This window comes from Nymphaea colorata, chromosome 3, assembly GCF_008831285.2.
Source record: "Nymphaea colorata isolate Beijing-Zhang1983 chromosome 3, ASM883128v2, whole genome shotgun sequence".
Taxonomy (NCBI): domain Eukaryota; kingdom Viridiplantae; phylum Streptophyta; class Magnoliopsida; order Nymphaeales; family Nymphaeaceae; genus Nymphaea; species Nymphaea colorata.
Genome location: NC_045140.1, coordinates 16,590,263 through 16,597,113, shown reverse-complemented (window position 1 = coordinate 16,597,113; position 6,851 = coordinate 16,590,263). Strand labels below are relative to the sequence as shown.

General features: G+C 36.8%; 1 long non-coding RNA gene across 1 annotated transcript; it reads right to left on the bottom strand.

Moving 5' to 3' along the window:
• Positions 1 to 2,977: 2,977 nt before the first annotated feature.
• On the bottom strand, positions 2,978 to 3,680 carry LOC116251519 (uncharacterized). Its single transcript, XR_004171691.2, has 3 exons — positions 3,524 to 3,680; positions 3,174 to 3,432; positions 2,978 to 3,087 (listed from the first exon to the last, which is right to left on the bottom strand). It is a non-coding gene; the product is annotated as an uncharacterized LOC116251519 (long non-coding RNA).
• Between the last annotated feature and the right edge of the window lie 3,171 nt (positions 3,681 to 6,851).

The following is a 6,851-nucleotide window of genomic DNA, read 5'->3' as shown; positions in this document are numbered from 1 at the left end:
ACAGTACAGCCTGCATAAATAGTTTGCCATCAAACAAATCTTAGCAGCTGGCATGCCGAAGGAAGTCCAACCTATTTTTTATCTATGATAGTCATGCATACGCTGTTTAAAGTTTAAACATTAACCAGGTCTTCCTAGATACTGGATCAGGTTCTTATCTTGCAAACATAACAACTTTTTATCCACAGCTTGTGCGTACACTTTATAAATGGTTAACTAACTAATAATAAGGTACAGTGGTACACCACTCATTTTGCCGTTAAATAGTCTTAGCTGTACAATGTCATGAAGGACCGATCTCTTTTTTCATTCAAAAATGCTTTCTTACCTAAGTTGACCATAAATACCTTGTTTATTTAGCAATTGTGTCTTCCTAGAAACTAGCAATAAGATTCTGAAATTATATATAGCCTTTCTCAATACTCCATTTTCACCAGAAAGAACCATCAAATGTGGTATAAATAAATAGGCAGAAATTTTGAGAAAATACTTCCAAAAAGTAAACATTCTCAATAACAGTAAAAATTTCTTCAACCAAGGAAAGGAAGCAATGTTATCTTAAGTGACATCAATAAATGACATTTCAAATGAAGAATGATAAGTGTGGATTCACATACCACAGCAGTAACTCCATCAAAGGCATCCTTAAGTGAGTCGGGTACAAGCAGGTCTCCTGAGAAAAGGATATCATTATACTTGGACCATAGTTGAAAGTTTGAAACATAGAGGATATGTATTAATTACCAACCTTTACCTTTGAACCATGTCATATTGTCTGCCCACGCACCACGTACAGATGTCTTTCCAGTCCTAAAGATAAAAAGTAAAAGACAAATCAAGCAGATAGAAAGATGCTTTTACACTGCACTTGCCATTAACCAAATGCAACCAACCACTATATAGCAACTTTGTGTAAGATAATCCAAAACCTGGATTATATTGCAATAGAACATGGAATTTTTAGCATAATAGGTGATATTGCTAAAGCATATCCTAGCTCATGCAAAACATTATGGGAAAGGGCTAAGGAGAGAGCTTCATAGAACAAATATTGTCCAGTCACTAGAATCTAAATTCTAAATATCATCAAGGTCTCCATATTGTATCATATTGTGTACTTTTAAAACTCAACATGCAAGTTTAGAAACATCGAACTGCACCAATGGCCTCAGTAACCATATATGCCGACAGACGTATCATTGGCACATCCTTGGACCCGGCATTGGCTGGATATTGGCATCATTAGGATAAGAGAATATCCTAAATTGTCCAGTTAATATTCAACTGCCAATTAGGGCATCACTTAAAAGGGCAATGGAATAGGTCCCCAATCTTTTATTTGCCAAGAAAGGACTTCAATAAACTGTTGTCCTAGTTAAGCATACTTCAAAGTTTATCCTCCTAGATACTATGATTATGTGATCTATTAATAGGCTTGTGAATAATCGCTTTTACTTGCACATATGGAATTTGAAATTTACTTTAGGACCATTATGGGATTTCTCATATATTATTTTTTCTTCGATTTCTAAATATTTATGGATATATATATACATATATATGTGTGTGTGTGTGTGTGTGTGTGTGTGTGTGTCTATATGTGGGGGTGGGGGGGATTATGTGTGGGTGTGTATTTATTTAGATAATCGTGTACGTATTGGCAAGATTGCCACAAGAAGAATACAGAAAAATAACAAAATATCCTAGGGAAATTTTATAACAAAATATACTTGAACATATTATTCATATAGGTTTTGATTTTCACTAAGAGATATTCCACAGACGAATCTAAACCAGAACAAAAAGAGGGAGGTCTAGTTGAAGTACCCTTAATGACACCATGGCCTGGCAATCTAGCATAAATAGTTCTCTGGAAATAAGAATATTTAAGGACTTAGTGGTTTCAATATATGCGAATCTGAGAGTCTATGCACCTACATGTGTGTGTGTCCTATAATACATACAATAGTGAATAGACAATATATATGGCGTATACACTTGAATTTGTAATATTATTTTGTTAATATGTAAACAAATAGGGCAAAAAAAAAATGAGCACCACTCCTGGATAACTAGTGACTTAAACTAAACCAGCCAAATCTACCAAATTCTGTAAAAAAGAAAAAGGTTTGTATTTTAAACATCCAATGTACTCAAAAACAAAAAAGAAATACTAAAAACTATTATGATCCCATATGCCATCATAAGAAACATATAGAAGATAGTTTCCAGAAGTGGGCTAGATCAGAAACCAAAACAGAGACACGGACAACATCTTCAGTTGACCATATCACCAAATGCCGCAGATTCTTGCCCTGAGCTTTCTATAACCTAAATTGAATCTCAACATTAACCTCCATTAAGAAAAGCGTGGAAAGAGCTAATCATGAACCTCCACGTAACTATGAGCTAATCTCAACATTAACCTAGATTGTTGATTTTTTCATTATAAACCTCCACGTATGAAACCCGAATTCTAAACTCACCATCTGTTGTCTAGTTTCAGAAATACAAGCAAACATCAGAAGAGAGACACCAGTCTACCATTTTAAAGGTTGGTCTTCACAGCATTCTAGCAGTTATTCGTGTGAAAAAACAACATGACTACCAACTGAATATGCCGAAAGACTTTCTTGGACAGCCAGATGGATAACTCCTGGATTGTTTGAAGAACCTTACCTTGTGAAAGTTTTCCCATTGCTGGTCTGCCCATAAGCGAAAAGAGTTCCTGCAAGAATTGGGTACCACTTTTTAGAACAGTCAAACAACGAAGCTCTCAGGCATGAGACTTCCTAAATAACCAAAACTAGTGTCGTTTGCGCTCGCAGCAGTTCAAACAATGATTTAGATCACAACGATGTTACAAAGGAAACGCGGATGTGAACATGACCAAAATCGTCCAATCCTTGAAAATACTAAAAGAACAAAAACTAATTCAAGAGGTACCATTGAATCCCTTGACTGCCGGTTGGTTGACATCCTCAAGTTCGTGCAAGTCTCGTCGAACACGTGATCTGCACAGTCGGACCAAGAGCCCCGCTCAACGCTTTTTGCACTGTAAGAGGGAACCGCAGAGAAGAAAAGAACCTGCAGGACGGGAGGGCAAAAGGAGTTTACCGAAAGCGAAGGAGACGCCTGAAATGGGACCAGAACAGTGCGATCGTTAAACGTACTTGTAAGGTTCTGTACAATCTAAGAAAAAGATTGACCGATCGATCGATCACTAAGTGTTGAAATCGCGAACAATGAGGGACGGTGAACTCTCTCTGGAAACCTCCCTATTGCCCTCGATCTCCGAACGCTCTTCTGTTTGTCGGCTTTCGATGGATCGATAGATCGACGAGCGAGGGCCAAGGCCGATCGAACTCTTCTCGACTTCGTTCCTCTGTCTCTCGACCTTTTAGATGCCCCCTTCCCTTCCAAGCAGTGGACCTAGCGATCGAGCAACATTGTTCTTGTGGGTCAAAAAATACCCTAATGAGAACAGAAAAAACAGAAAGAGCTAATGGAGAAGGGAGGAAACGTAGTCTTACTCTGCCACCAGAGGCAAGTGGAGAATCTGGTCCAGCGGGAGGATGATGGATAGGAGCTGCTGCTTGCAATTCCTAATGATGAACTGCGGCAACCCACGCCCGCAGTCTGCATCCTCCTTCCATCGTCGGCGCCATCGAGGATCCAGCCTCGCTGCCCGAGAGAGAGAGAGGGTGCTTTCCCTCCCTAGAACTCGGCGGGAAAAAGGAAAGCCTTTCTCGAAACATAACGGTTGAGAAGTTGCGTTTCTTGAATTTATAACTGAAGATTTAAAGGGTCGGCAAACACAAAATTCCCAAGCCGCAAATACAAAATGTTAAAAAAAAAAAAAAAAAAATCATTGCCGCCTTATTTTTCATTCATCCATTAATGAGTCACCGATAATTAGTATCAAAATATCAACGGATCAGATTTGAAGATGATGTATCTTTACACACTTGTTTAAATTCCACTTCGAAATCAAACCTGAATGCATATATTATATTTGAGTCCAACTTTTAATTTCACAATTAAACCCGAGCTGGGATCCACTTTTAAATTCATAACCACATCTATTTAAAATGATGATATGCTCGGAGCTAGTTCCAAGTTATATTTAAAATTGAATCAAAAACCCATATTTTTCTGATCGAATGTATTTTTTTCTCTTATTCGGTAGATTTAAAGCAGTGTAGCCGGATATCAGATCCAAATTCAAATGTCGATCATAAGATTCGGGTCATTATTGTTTGGAATGACGCGTGAGCATATTCTAGTAATCCTTGTTGCTTAGATCATAATGTATGGGCTGATTCCCTCCATTTTTTATTTTTAAATCAATTTAAAATATTTTAAACTATTTTTTAATTTAAACAAGAAGTTAGCCCATCTCGATCTATATTGGATTCCCATATTCAGAAATAATTTGAGAAAATTAATATGTTTGAATGGTGTTAATGTTCCTATGAAAAATTAATTTTCTGACTAATTGATTTCCTAATGGACCCGCTTTTTTTACCTACATTTCACACTAAAAGCTAAAAACGACATGCAAATCAAGAATCTTTGTTCCGGAGAGTCGTAGTTTACTTTCTCAAACTTGCCAAAATGAGAGGAGTAATTTCTTTTTATAGGGATCGCATCTTTTCCCAACCATGGGTAATAAAAGTATGTTTTGTGGGTATGCCAAACTTTTAAAAAAATGGAATTGCATGTTATAATGCTCTATTCTGATTTTGTCTTATTATAGATCTCCTATAAATTAATCAGTATTACCTTGAAAATGTTTTGGTTGTGTAACAAAGTACACCAAAGTCCGAACTTGAACTCTAGAGCTCCATTTGTGTTTGAGGGAATGTTCGATTACCAACTATCTTAAAGTCACAAAAGATGGATCGTGGTGCATCAAGCTAAGGATCTGTTGGCTAAAAGTGATTATTTTATATTGGCATACTTAATGTAAGGTAGAAAAAGAAGAGTCTTATCTCAAATTCATTTATCTCACATCTAAATCATGGGGTTCCAATTAGATGTAAGTTTGATTTAACATGTTTCTGATTGGGGTTTCTTGAATAATCCTAGTTTAAAGTTGTGTGTCAATTTCCTGAGGTGGACTTGATTTTGTAAAATGATATTTATACGGCAGCTGCCTCCAGTTGTGTGTCATCTTATAAATTGTTGTTACATATATATTTGTGTGTGTTTGTGCGCGCTTGCTCATTTTTATAATCGAACAGCATAAGGAAGGTAAATCAAAAGAATTTTTGTTTTCATTCTTTGCTAGATGGATGGTCATTGATATGTGAACACTTGCTAGATTGTGAACTCTTTTTATTGCCAAATTGACAAGGTGATATAAGGCGTCATTTGCAGGACTGACTAAATGGGTAAGCTTGAAATGGAAGATAATTTCTATAAGTTGAACAATGTTTTCCGGTTTCTTTCCTTCTTTTCCCCATAGAAGAGTTGAGAAAGGTACAAAGCTTTATATTGTCACAAGAATTGGGTGCTTTTGTCAACTTCCCTCGCCGCCTATGTGACTCCACTTACTGCGGCTGATAACAAAAATCATTCGCGGTTAGATTAATGGCCCAAGTGTTGCAACTTGATATTGTTATTCGAGGGTGTATGGCAACAGTAAAACTATGTTTCATTGATTCAATGAACACATTAAAAAAGTATTTTACAAATTCTGCCTATTTTTTAGTGCAGGTGCGCACAGAATGATAATGTAAGAATAGTAATATAATGTCACTTTTTCCAAACAGCCTCCCAAGCGAGTAAACTTAGCTGCCAACCCAATAGACTTGATTAAAAGGTTACCATTTAACTTGAAAGAGGAAGATCGATAGGTCAATATCCAATGGCGCATCTTTTAGCATGACCATGGATCTATCGAGCAGCGAAACTGATGGGAAAGGAAAAAACCAAAGTGAAATTAAGATAACATCCAAGGTGATGTAAGGTTTTGGCATGATATGTTTTAAAACTTTAAACCTGTTATCGTTAACAAGAATGTCAGAGGACATCTATATGAAAGGTGTGCGGACTACCATGTGCTTTTGCTGTCGAGCAGAAATTAGACGACATGTCGGCCAAAAGAACGGCGTCCCCGGGTTTGCAAGACTGATATTGACTCATAACTAGACCCAAGTCTGACCACCGATCTATACTCACAACCAAATCCAAAGCCAACAATTTTTGAATCATCCTACAATTTTTGAATCATCCAACAATTTATGGCCCACAAAAAACCATCTCAAACTATTGGCCAACCAACAATGATCATTGATTGAGACTCACAACCAAATTCAAATCCAATAATTTTTGAATCAGTTAAGACCACTGGTCTAGGCTGACGAGTAGGTCCAAATCCAACAATTTCTGGCCCAGAAAAAACCACTGATCTTACCTACAACGAGATTATGTCAGACTGTTGACTGTTAAAGTCCAATAATTTTTAGATCAGATTAGACCACTGATCTATAGCCAAATCCAACAATTTTTGGATAAGATAAAATGTCTGATCTAAAATCCATGGCAAGATCCAAATTCAACGCAATGAAAGTCTGATATTTTTTGGATCAGATAAGATCACTAATCCAAACTCACAAACAAATCCAAATCGAACAATTTTTGGATCAGATAAGACCGTTGTTGTAAAGTCATGTCTAGATCCAAATCCAACAATATTTTGCTTAGAGAAGACCACTGATCCAAACCTTCAGCGAGATTATCAAGTTATTGGTCAACCTAGACCGATATTGATGTCCAATAATTTCTAGATCAGATACGACCACTGATTTGCAGCCACATCCAATAATTTTTGGATTAAATGGGAC